At 50.8% G+C, this 13,245-nt stretch overlaps 1 protein-coding gene across 5 annotated transcripts in view; it reads right to left on the bottom strand.

Moving 5' to 3' along the window:
• Window positions 1-5,600: 5,600 nt before the first annotated feature.
• Window positions 5,601-13,245, bottom strand: part of LOC105464452 (casein kinase 1 epsilon) — a 32,994-nt gene continuing 25,349 nt past the window's right edge. For 3 of the 5 annotated variants that reach the window (XM_011712383.3, XM_011712381.3, XM_011712379.3), the window contains one exon: window positions 11,129-12,365. The gene's annotated coding sequence lies outside the window, so the exon portion shown is untranslated. Of the gene's footprint in view, window positions 5,879-11,128; window positions 12,366-13,245 lie in introns of those variants that run through there. The other 2 variants (XM_011712382.3, XM_011712384.3) reach the window with 1 other exon arrangement.

The raw sequence follows: 13,245 nt of genomic DNA on the forward strand, positions 1-13,245 counted from the left end.
CGTTGGGCTATCTTCTTCTTTTAATTTTATTTTCATTTTTGCTTCTCTGTATTTTCCAAAAAGTGTTTCAAAAAGCATATTATGTTTTCAGAAAGAAAAAAAAAATGTTGTTTAAGGCTCACACTTGTAATCCCAGCACTTTGGGAGGACAAGGTGGGCAGATCACTTGAGGTCAGGAGTTTGAGACCAGCCTGGCCAACACAGTGAAACCCCATCTCTACTAAAAATACAAAATTAGCTGGGTGTAATGATGTATGCCTGTAATCCCAGCTATTTAGGAGGCTGAGGCAGGAGAATCACTTGAACCCGGGAGGCAGAGGTTGCAGTGAGCCGAGATCGCGCCATTGCAATGCAGCCGGGGCAACAAGAGCAAAACGCTGTCTCAAAAATAAAATAACGAACTAAAAAAGGGGAATTTATGGGTTTACTTAATTAAGAAATTCAAAGCAGAGCTGGATTTGAGACCTCATACAGTGTCACTGGGATGCTATTTCTCTCCGTCTCTTGCTGTGTGTATGTGTGTTTGTGTGTGTGTTGGCCCCATTCCCATGTGGCCTTTTCTCCCCAGTGGCAGAGAGAGCATCTTTTTCCCAAGAATTCCAAGATATGTCCCACAGTCACCTCTCATTGGCCCAGCTTGAGTCCCATCTCTGAGCCAATCATTGTAGCCAGGAAATGCAGGGCATCAATTGGCCAGGCCTGGATCACAGCCCCACCCTGGAGCCAGTGGGTGGAGTCAGCCCCTTCAGAACCAAATGTACTGGAAAGGAGGCATGAGTACCTAAAGAAAAATGAGGTTCCATGACCAGAAAAACTGGGAAAGAGTGCTGGGGGAAAAAAAAAACAACAAAAACTCAGATGTTCTGCCTCTTTGGGATTTTAAGTGGCTTTCCAAGGGTCATCCAGAAGGAAGATCAGGGACAGGGCTGAGATGTGACCTCACCCAGAGCAGAGATGGAAGGACCTAGGACAGAGCCATCAGCATAGGGTGGCTCTTTGGAGGCCTTTAGCCTGTGCAATCGTCAATGGCCTGGTCAAATCCCAGCTCCACCACTGACAGGCTGTGAGATTCTGGGCAAATCTTGTAAGCCTCAATAAGCCGCAATTTCTTTCTTTCCTTTTTTTTTTTTTTTTTTTTTTTGAGACAGAGTTTCGCTCTTTTTGCCCAGGCTGGAGTGCAGTGGTACGATCTTGGCTCACTGCAACCTCCGCCTTTTGGTTTCAAGCGATTCTCCTGCCTCAGCCTCCTGAGTAGCTGGGATTACAGGCGCCCACCACCACTCCCGGCTAATTTTTGTATTTTTAATAGAGATGGGATTTCACCATGTTGGCCAGGCTGGTCTCAAACTCCTGACCTCGTGATCTGCCCGCCTCGGCCTCTCAAAGTGCTGGGATTACAGGTTTGAGTCACTGCACCCAGCCAAAAATCCGAAATTGCTGTGTAGAAGTGAAAATATAGAAACAGGCCCAAAAGGCCAGTTCTGTTGTTGTTGTTGATTTTTTGTTTTTTTTTTTGAAACGGGGTCTCTCTCTTTCTCTCTGTCGCCCAGGCTGGAGTTCAGTGGCATGATCATGGCTCACTGAAACCTCGAACTCTTGGGCGCACACAATCCTCCTGCCTTGGCCTCCTGAGTAGCTGAGACTACAGGTACATACCACCAGGCCTAACTAGTTTTTTTCTCTTCTTTCCTTATTTATTTATTTATTTATTTATTTATTTATTTATTTATTTATTTATTTAGAGACAGGGTCTCGCTATGTTGACTAGACTGTTTTCAAACTCCTGGCCTCAAGTGATCCTCCTGCTTTGACCTCTCAAAGTGCTAAGATTAGAGGCATGAGCCACTGTGCCTGGCCAGTGCGTCAGTTTTTAAGCAAATCTGCCCCTCACACTGTCACCAATGATTGTATTTCCAACAGCCATGTGGTGTCTAGTATCACAGCCTTGATGCTGCTGTTCCCATCACCTAAAACACACTCTTTCTCACTGCTGTCTCCATCCCTTTCTTTCTCCTAGTTAATTCCTACCCTTTCTTCAGGTCCCTGATAAAACTTTCATTCTCCCTGTCACCAAGTGGGAAAAAAAATATATCATGCAGAATAATGCATACTGGATGCCTCACTAATGCAATTCTTTTTTTTTTTTTTAAGACAGAGTCTTGGCCGGGCACAGTGGCTCACAACCTGTAATCGTAGCACTTTGGGAGCCGAGGCAGGCAGATCACGAGGTCAAGAAATCGAGACCATCCTGACCAACATGGTAAAACCCGTCTTTACTAAAAATACAAAAATTAGCCAGGCGTGGTGGCGGGCACCTGTAATCCCAGCTACCCAGGAGGCTGAGGCGGGAGAATTTCTTGAACCCGGGAGGCAGAGGTTGCAGTGAACCGAGATCACACCACTGCACTCCAGCCTGGACCACAGAGTGAGACTCCATCTTTTTTTTTTTTTTTGGCGGGGGAGGACAGAGTCTCACTCTGTGGCCCAGGCTGGAGTGCAGTGGTGTGATCTCGGCTCACTGCAACCTCCGCCTCCCAGGTTCAAGCAATTCTCCCGCCTCAGCCTCCCAAGTAGCTGGGACTATAGGCACGCGCCACCATGCCTGGCTAAGTTTTTGTTTCTTTTGAGATGAAGTCTCACTCTGTTGCCCAGGCTGGAGTGCAGTGGTGGGATCTCAGCTAACTTCAACCTCTGCCTCCCGGATTTAAGCAATTCTCCTGCCTCAGCCTCCTGAGTAGCTGGGATTACAGACACGTGCCACCACACCCAGCTAATTTTTGTATTTTTAGTAGAGACAGGGTTTCTAGGTGTTGGTGAGGCTGGTCTCGAACTCTTGACCTTGCGATCGCCCGACTTGACTTTCCAAAGTGCTGGGATTACAGGCGTGAGCCACTGCACTCAGCCAGCTAATTTTTTTTTTTTAGTAAAGACGGGTTTCACCATGTTGGCTAAGCTGGTCTCGAACTCCTGACTTCAAGTGATCTACCTGCCCCAGCCTCCCAACGTGCTGGGATTACAGGCATGAGCCACCGCTCCCAGCCATTAATGCAAATATTTATATGTGATTTTATTTATTTATGTATTTGTTTGTTTTCATTTTTATTTTTTAATTTTTTTATTTTGTTTGTTTTTTTTTTTTTGAGACAGAGTCTTAGGCTCTGTCGCCCAGGCTGGAGTGCAGTGGCACGATCTCCACTCACTGCAAGCCCCGCCTCCTGGGTTCATGCCATTCTCCTGCCTCAGCCTCCTATGTAGCTGGGACTACAGGCGCCTGCCACAACGCCCGGCTAATTTTTGTATTTTTAGTAGAGAACGGGTTTCACTGTGTTAGCCAGGATAGTCTCGGTCTTCTGACCTCGTGATCCACCCATCTCGGCCTCCCAAAGTGCTGGGATTATGGGCATGAGCCACCGTTCCCGGCCCATTTTTATTTTTTTGAGACGGAGTCTTGCTCTGTCACCCAGGCTGGAGTGCAGTGGCATGATCTCAGCTCACCGCAACCTCTGCCTCCTGGGTTCAGGGTATTCTCCTGTCTCAGCTTCCCGAGTAGCTGGGACTACAGGTGCCTGCCACCACGCCTGTCTAATTTTTGCATTTTTAGTAGAGACGGGGTTTCACTGTATTGGTCAGGCTGGTCTTGAACTCCTGACCTTCTGATCCACCCACCTTGGCCTCCCAAAGTGCTGGGATTACAGGTGTGAGCCACCAGGCCCAGACTTGTGTGTGATTTTCAACATACAAGAAATTTCTGGAAGTCAGGAGAACGGGTGCTCACACAAACAGAGGGCAAAAGGGACTGGATCTTAATCATCCTTTTGTTCCCAGAACCTTACACACAGGGGATGAGTGTTCTTCCTGACACGCAGGAAGATGACGAGTGTCCTTCATCATCTTCATCACTGCTGCTATTCATTGAGCATTCATTATGTGGCAGGCAATGTAAACCAAGATCTTGTGAGTGCCACCTGGCACATGAGGAAACTGAGGCACAGAGAGGCAATGTTACTTGACCAAGGTCACACCTCTGCAGCCTGTTTGTTAAATGAACACGGGAACCCATGCCAGCACCCCCTTGGTGGAAATCAGCCAGCAACAGAAAATGCTTCCAACTTCAATGCAGCCCTTCTTGTTGGGGTGGTGACATTCAGGATATCAATGGCCATCAGCAAGCAGAACAAGGCCATTCCTAGTGGGTGCGCTACCTGGGATGTGTGTGTGTGAGTGAATCAGGGATGCAGCTGGTGGTGATTCACAGATTGCTGTGTAAGGAGCCTGAGTAGGAGACACAAGAGAGAGGAAGCTTCCTTTCTCTGTCTCTCTCAGTTGCACACATGACCTGGGACTCCATCACTGGTGAGATGAGTCCCACTTCAAACTTACGTAGCCAACAAACAAGCAAACAAAAACAGGCCAAAGAGAAGGATTTCCTATCAGTTTTCCTGGAATCACCAGGAAGATGTTTCAGATTCTTTACAAAATCCCAGGATGTAGTCACCTGTCCAGGACATGCCATCAGGAAAGGGAGGTCCACCTTTGGGTCAGGGGCATACAGGGAGCTGGGGAGGCTGGCCCAGGCTGGAGTGCAATGACACAATCCCAGCTCACTGCAACTTCTGCCTCCCAGGTTCAAGTGATTCTCTTGCCTCAGCCTCCCAAGTAGCTGGGACTACAGGCACGCACCACCATGCCCAGCTGATTTTTATATTTTTAGTAGAGACGGGATTTCACTGTGTTGACCAGGCTGGTCTCAAACTCATGACCTCATGATCTGCCCACCTCAGTCTCCCAAAGTGCTGGGATTACAGGCGTGAGCCACCGCCCCCGGCAAGGTCCTGGATTTTCTCAGGGAAGCTGCAACAGGCTCTGCCTGAGTGGCAGAGCTGCAGTGACTCATCAGGTCTCAGGCCTGCCCTTGGTAAACCTGCATAGGGTGACTTCAAAGTTAATTACACTACGTGCATTCAAGATGCTGGGATGAAAGGCCTTGGGAGGCATAATTACTTGAGAAGACATTCTTCAAGGGCCCTGGAGGAGCCCAGGTTACTATCTGTAGGCATCCTTTGCCCCAGGTGGGCCTTTTTTTTTTTTTTTTTTTTTTTGAGATGCAACCTTGCTCTGTCACCCAGGCTGGAGTGCAGTGGCACAATCTCAGCTCACTGCAACCTCTGCCTCCTGGGTTCAAGCAATTCTCCTGTCTCAGCCTTCCAAGTAGCTGGAACTACAGGTGTGTGCCACCACGTCCACCTAATTTTTGTATTTTTAGTAGAGACAGGGTTTCACCATGTTGGCCAGGCTGGTGTCTAACTCCTGACCTCAGGTAATCTGCCCACCTCGGCCTCCCAAAGTGCTGGGATTACAGGTGTGAGGTTGGCCTTCTTAAAGGGGCAGTGCTCCTCCCACAGCTTCAGGGCTGAGCCCTCTGCTCATCCCATCAGCCTCTCCTGCATGGGCAACCTTGGTGAAGTCAAGCCCTAGATGTGCACCTTCCTTGAACCTCAGTAGGCTATGGGACACCGCTTCACATGGGCCACTTGAAAGGATAGAGAGCTGCCGTTGGTGTCCAAGGCTAGGGTGAAAGAAGAGGAGGCCAGAGGAAGGAGAAGGAGAAAAAGGTGGCTTCATGGCAACCTTTATCCTGCACCTTGGCATTTCTCCCTCCCTGGGCCACATGCAGGCCGGAAACAGGCAGACCCTGGAGAAGGCTGCTTTGAGAACAAATTATGGATGTCTGGTAATTGGGCAGAGTGAGGTCAGAGCTTGGAATGTGTGGACTTCTCCAATGACCAGTTGTGTTCCTGTGGGCGCTTGTGCTGTAGGCTCTGGGAAAGAGGCCATGGGGACTGAGCATTCTCAGCCATAACTGTTTCCACAGCTGTTTCTGAAATAAAGCAGAGATGAGAGGAGGGAGGAGAGGAGGGGAGAGAGAATATTTCACTTTGCTATAACACTTTGCACTGCTGACCGAGTGCAGTGGCTCACGCCCGTAATCCAGACACTTTAGGAGGCTGAGGCTGGAGGATGGGTTGAGCCCAGGAGTTTGAGACCAGCCTGGGCAACATAGAGAGAACCCTGTCTCTACCAAAAAAAAAAAAAAAAAGATTATCCAGGCATGGTGGTGCTTGCCTGTGGCCCTAGCTAGATCATTGGAGCCTGGGAGGTGGAGGTTATAGTGAGCTGTGATCCTGTCATTGCACTCCAGCCTGGGCAGCAGAGCAAGACCCTGTCTCAAATAAATAAATACAAATAATACTGCACTAAAGAGGCTTCCGTTGGAGCTGCTTCAGGGGTCTGCCTGATCCATTCTCCCTTAGGAAACCCTGGGGTGAGGGCACCAAAGGTAGGAAGGGGGAAGGCAGTAAATGGAAAGGGATGCTACCCCCTAGAAGGGGGCAGGTCAGTGACTTCAGGAGCTTGTATTTTCTTCTTTTTATTTTTGAGACGGAGTATTGCTCTGTTGCCAGGCTGGAGTGCAGTGATCTCAGTTCACTGCAATCTCCAACGCCCTGGTTCAAGCGATTCTCCTGCCTCAGCCTCCTGAGTAGCTGGGATTACAGGCACGCGCCACCATGCCTAGCTAATTTCTGTATTTTTAGTAGAGACGGGGTTTCACCATGGTCTCAATCTCCTGACCTTGTGATCCGCCCGCCTTGGCCTCCCAAAGTGCTGGGATTACAGGCGGAAGCCACCACGCCCTTTTGAAGGGGATAAGAAACAGAGGGGAGGTGACGAGACCAAGCGCAGAGGAAACCCAGCCCCTTCTTTTGTCCCAGGTCAGTCTCCCTGGTCCCTCCCCTCCTTCCTTTTCAGAATCTTTTGCTGTCTAGTCATGGACACCCCCTGCTCAAGGGTTCTGTGGCCTCCAAAACACTTGCAGACCTCTTTGACCTCACAATAACCTCCTCCCACCAGCCAAGCCCGTGAGAGCGTCCCAGTTCAGGCCTTCCTCTTCCTATCTCTTGAGCTACAAGCTTCCCTTCTCACTCCCCCCATAACCTGTGATAGAACTTAGAGGAGTGGATACCTGTGTGTGTATGGGGGAGCGGAGTGTGGAAGGGAAGGGGCATAAGGGGATGTGCTGGAATATTGACAAGCACCTACATCTTCATCCAGGCAGGACTACACAATAGAAAAACGTACACTCAACGCCGGCTGTGGTGGCTCACGCCTGTAATCCCAGCACTTTGGGAGGCCAAGGCAGACAGATCACGAGGTCAGGAGATCGAGACCACAGTAAAACCCAGTCTCTACTAAAAATACAAAAAAAAAAAAAAAAAAAATTAGCAGGGCACGGTGGCGGGAGCCTGTAGTCCCAGCTACTCGGGAGGCTGAGGCAGGAGAATGGCGTGAACCCGGGAGGTGGAGCTTGCAGTGAGCCGAGATCGAGCCACTGCACTCCAGCCTGGGCGACAGAGCGAGACTCTGTCTAAAAAAAAAAAAAAAGAACAGATCTTATTCTGAAGCAGTTCAGTCATCCTGGCCTCCCGGACACCTCATGCCTGGGTTGTGACCTCAGCTTCCTAAGCCTTCTTCCTGCCTCCTTTCTCTGTTCTCCAATCTCCCTGCCCACTGTCGCCAGAGTCACATTCCCCAAGTTAACTTCCATCGTGCCCCTCCCCCAGCAGAGGCTCCTCAAGGTCCAGGTGCTGCCCGATGGAAGTCAGGCGAGTGGGCCCAGAAGGGGTCAGGCTAAGGGGGCATAATGGCTTCTGTGCAGACAATTCTCCCCATTTTACAGATTAGGAAATCAGGGCTCAAGAAGGCCCAGAGCTTACAGCTGGGGAGTGGGAGAGTTTTCTGGATGCAAGTCTGCTTCTGCAGGATTGGACTTCTCCAGCCTCAGCCACTGTGACTTGTCTCCCTCCCACTCCCTGTTTGAACCTCCCTGAGTATCTCGTGCTAGTTCCTACCTCTTTTGGCCTTTGCACATGCTGTTGCCTCTGCTGGGAATGACTTTCCCCAGCAAAATCCCACTTATATCTCAAGGCTCAGGCTGAGTACCTTTGAAACACCTTCCTTGATGATATCAGACACATTCCCGCCCTCCTTTGCCCTTAGTTCACACTAGGCCTCTCACACTGGATTCTAGATTGGGGTGAACCACTTGCTACTCTGAGTCCTTCCCCTGACTAGGCCATGAGTCCCTGGAAGCTAAGATTCACACTTCATGTTTGAAACAAGGAGTTATCGTAACAGAGCGCTTACAAGGTACCTGGGACTATGGAGTCAATGTTAGCAGCGTGGGCTGCGGAGCCGGACATCTTTTCTGTGCCTCAAGGTCCTCATCTATAAAATAGGGATCACGTGGCCAGGTGCGGTGGCTCACACCTATAATCCCAGCACTTTGGGAGGCTGAGGTGGGTGGATCACCTGAGGTCAGGGGTTCGAGACCAGCCTGACCAACATGGAGAAACCCCATCTCTACTAAAAGTACAAAATTAGCTGGGCATGGTGGCGCATGCCTGTAATCCCAGCTACTCGGGAGGCTGAGACAGGAGAATCGCTTGAATCCGGGAGGCGGAGGTTGCAGTGAGCCGAGATTGTGCCATTGCACTCCAGTCTGGGCAACAAGAGCGAAACTCCATCTCAAAAAATAAAATAAAATAAAATAAAGAACATGATACACTAACCTCACAGACTTGTTGGGAGCAAAGGGTTGGAAATGGCCTGGCACAGGTGAGCCCTCAATGAACTCAGCCCTTGTGTTCATCTGAGGTCTCGCTGAATTCTGGTAACCCTCAGAAACAGGCATCATCACCCCAACATTACAGAGGAGGAAACTGAGATCTGCCCAAAGCCCCCAGGATGTCAATCCTGTGCTCCCAACCCTCCACGCCTGCACCACCTCCAGCCTAGTACCTGGCACCCTGGTGCCCACACAAGCCCAGTTAGCAAATGTTTTTTGTGGCACGAATGAACTCAGCAGGTGCCTGTTTGCCCCTCTGGTAGGGGCAAAATTTCCTTGTGATTATTTGGCGTACTTAATAAACTGTATGGTTGATACATTAATGTCACTTCCTTAGAGGCTGTCAGCCACTGCCCACTCCCAAACATTAGCCCTCTGAGTAAGAAGTGCAGGAAGAAGCATGATGGGTAGAAATGGGGCAGAGCAGCAGGGCGGGAGGGATTCTCAGATTATAGCTTTTTTTTTTTCTTTTTTTTTGAGACGGAGTCTCGCTCTGCCGCCCAGGCTGGAGTGCAGTGGCCAGATCTCAGCTCATTGCAAGCTCCGCCTCCCGGGTTTACACCATTCTCCTGCCTCAGCCTCCCGAGTAGCTGGGACTACAGGAGCCCGCCACCTCGCCCGGCTAGTTTTTTGTATTTTTTAGTAGAGACGGGGTTTCACCGTGTTAGCCAGGATGGTCTCAATCTCCTGACCTCGTGATCCGCCCGCCTCGGCCTCCCAAGGTGCTGGGATTACAGGCTTGAGCCACCGCGCCCAGCCCAATTATAGCTGTTTAGACAGCTTGACTTTCATGTATGTAAACACATTCATATCCAAAAAGTAAACCAAAAAAGAGGAAGGGGAGAAGCATTAGCTTATTATTACAATTGATGAAATAGGCTAGGCACAATGGCTTATGCCTGTAAACCCAGCACTTTCAGAGACTGAGGTGGGAGGATTGCTTGAGCCCAGGAGTTCAAGACCAGCCTGGGCAACATAGTGAGACCTCATCTCTACAAAAAAATACAAAAATTAGCCAGGCATGGTGGCGCACACCTGTGGTCCCAGCTACTAGAGAGGCTGAGGCAGGAGGATCCCTTGAGCCTGGGAAGTTGAAGCTGCAGTGAGCCATGATTGCACCACCACAGTCCAGCCTGGGTGACAAAGCAAGATCCTGTCTCCAAAAAAGAAAAAGAGGAACTATACTTTTCACTGTAAAAGACATATAAAGACCAGCTCCTTATTACTTTCTCTCAGGGCCTCTAGCTGATAACTTCCACTTGCTGTCTCATGTCAGGTTGTCCATCCCAAAAGGTCCTAAGCTCCAGGGAGGCCGGGGGCGGGTTGGAGCGGCCTCTGCTGTATTCCCCCAGCACCTCATTCAACCAAGTGTGGGTGAACAAAATGGCACTTCGCAGGCTGACCAAGTGACCACTGACTCCCGGCTGCCACCTAGCCCCAAGGCCCGGGCTCTGCTTACCACCTGCCATTCCAGGGCCTACTGGCGTTTCCTGGCTTTGGGTAACACACCTGAAACCTGATGCTTGTAAAGGGGACCCCACCTTTACATGGGCCTCACACAGCAGGAAACCCTCCACCAGGCCATGAGCCTGTGGGTCACTGGGTCTTGACGGCCAGCACTGGAAGGGGCCTTGAGCTACGTCCAGGATTTCAAAACACCCCAGGGGAACCTTCCAGGGCCTTCCACCCGCTTCCCTGGTAGACCTATTAGCCTATTAGCTTTGCTCTTGCCTCTGGATTGAGACGGTGGCAGTAATGGCTCTTGGCTTAACGAAAGGAAGTAAACTGTGTTGGGTAAATGCAGACTGACAGATTCTTTTCCAAGCTGGTGAGACCAAGGCAGGCGAGGCTGAGCGCTGCCCTTTTATCACGGCTTGGCTGAAGGACCTTGCCCAGGGTCACTATTGGAGCTCGCTCCAGCACCCTCCCTCATGGAGCCCCAGGGCCAGCGGTGGAGAGGGTCACAGCACCTCCACAACCCACACAGTGAGATGGCCTGGGCTCAAGTCTTGCCTCTGCCACCAGAGCTGTGACTGTGGGCAAGATATTTTACAGCAGGACCAGTTTCTTGTCCGAAGGTAGAGCTATTAACAGGACCTAACTCAGAATTTTTGTGTGGATAAACCATGTGTGAAGAGCTTTTAGGGCCTTGCTTCTCAAAGAGGGGTCCCAGGCCATCAGCACAGCTGGAGTGTGCAGGGAGAAGCTCTCAGCCCCACCCCACCCTCTTTACAAGACCCCCGCATGGCGTCTGTGTGCACTCATGTTTTCAAAGCCCCCTGGACACCCCAACCACAGCCCAAGTGTGGTGAACGTGGCCCCAGTCACACCTGCCTCCAGGGCGAGGGCTTGTTCCTCACTGACTGTGCTGATCCCAGCAAGACCCACTTCTGGTTCTGCGGGGAGAGTCCCAAGGGCACAGAGGTGGACAAAGGGCTGCCTCCATCACTTTATCTTTTCTACTTTATTACTTCAAATTAACAACCACAATAAAGCTCAAAAAAGTCCAATATTTACACAGGAAAAAAGTACAAAATTCCCCCCAAAGTTCTTCAGTATTTTTTTTCAGTTTTTTAAATTACAAAGTAATAAAAAGCTTTGCTCTTTAATTAAAAAAAAAAAAAAAAAGGAAAAAGGGGAAACAGAGGTAAATAAATTAGGAAAACACACACACGGAGAAAACAAACAAAAATAAAATAAAATAAAAACAAAAAGAGGTGTTAACTAGGAAGGATGAGTTAATCCAAAACCCAGCCCTGACCCCAGGCTCCTCCTCAGAAAGGTGGAACCCAGGGAGAGGGGGGACCCCAGGTGACTGTCAGGACCAGGGAAGTAATTTATAACTCAGAGCCAGATGCCTTCTGGAAGTAGTCTCCATGGATTCTGCCCTAAAACCAGGAACGGAAGATGGAGCTGCCACCGGCTGATGACGGGTTGAGGGGGATCGGTGGCAGTGAGGACCCTCTAAACTCTGAGGGATGCGGAGGTCACCGCCCACCCCCATGTCCTTGTTAGTAGACACAGGAGAACGGGAATTTGGGCTGGCAGGCGGGGCAGGCCGTGGCACCTGCTGTCCTGGGAAACACAGGTCAATACATCCACACACGCACACAAGAGACGCCGACCCCCACAACCTCCCCATCCACTCCATGGAGAGGCAGAGGGGGAGCCTGGAGGCCAGGGGGACACTGGAAAAGCCCAGCACAGGAAGTCAGCCACTGTCATCTCAGGGTGGGTGGGGCTGTGCGTATCTCCTGGATTGTGAGGCTCGGGAAACTCGGTGGGAACTGCCTTCGACTGACCACACCACTGCCTGGTGATGCTCGAGGGCCGGCTTTGGCTCTGGGACCTGTCACTTCTCCGACCCGGACCCGACCCGTTCCTCTCCGGGCAGGTGACGGGTGGGGGCAGGAACAGGCGGCCGGGCAGGGCCGTGGCGTCTGGCTCCTGTAGCCTGGTGTTGTCAGGGGAGCATCTGGCAGCCTGAAGGTTGGGGATAGCGGGCACCACAAAGGGGCAAGAATCCTCAGTGCTGAGGGCATCTCATCTTCTTGCCATTGGCAAATAAATCACAGAAACAAACTCCATCGTCGGTTTTGTGCTGGGATTTTTTGTTGTTCTTTTGAGTGGTTTATTTTTGCCATCTTTTTTTGTTTTTTTTAAAGAAAATACAGTGAAGACACTAGAAGGGAGAAGGGAGAAGACAGGTGAGGTGCACAGCTGTTTCTGGCTACTCTTTTTTTTTTTTTTTTTTTTTGAGATGGAGTCTTGCTCTGTCCCCCAGGCTGGAGGGCAGTGGCACAATCTCGACTCACTGCAATCTCCACCTCCTGGGTTCAAGCGATTCTCCTGTCTCAGCCTCCCAAGTAGCTGGGATTACAGGCGCCCACCACCACACCTGGCTAATTCTTGTGCTTTTAGTAGAGATGGGTTTTCACCATGTTGGCCAGGCTGGTCTTGAACTCCTGACCTCAAGTGACCTGCCCATCTGGGCCTCCCAAAGTGCTGGGATTACAGGTGCGAGCCACTGCACCCGGCCCCCCGAACTCCTGTCTTCTCGTCCTTTGGTCTATCTCCCTCTGAACCCCAGAGCCTGGCTCAAGGCCCAGCACGCTAGGAGATCCACCTTCATGTGACAGAAACGGATTATCTCCCTCCTCTGCCCTCCTGGTGAGCATCTCCCCACCCCACCCCACCCCACCCCCAAATATCTGTCCAGCCAGCCATGGACAGCCTGGTTCCTGGGCCTGAGATCTGAGGAAGGCCTGTCCTGTTCATGCCTCCTCTCTGTGTGGATGAACTCCTACAACACAGACAACACACAGATTGTCCCAGTGTGAAGTCGAGTCCCCTGACGTGTCGGACTACTGCTACTGCCTACAAATGGACACACGTTCCCCAGACAGCTATGATTACACCCTCGACAAGCCCAAAGAGCCCCTGCCACCTCCCCTTTCCCAAGCCAGGTCCCAGAGTGGAGCGTTTCCGTGTCCCGCTTCAAGGCTTCGTGCAGTCAGGGAAGAACCGGGAGGCTCACGCTGGCCTACTACAGAGGCCGAAAA

This window comes from Macaca nemestrina, chromosome 15 (genome assembly GCF_043159975.1).
Source record: "Macaca nemestrina isolate mMacNem1 chromosome 15, mMacNem.hap1, whole genome shotgun sequence".
NCBI classification, from domain to species: Eukaryota; Metazoa; Chordata; class Mammalia; order Primates; family Cercopithecidae; genus Macaca; species Macaca nemestrina.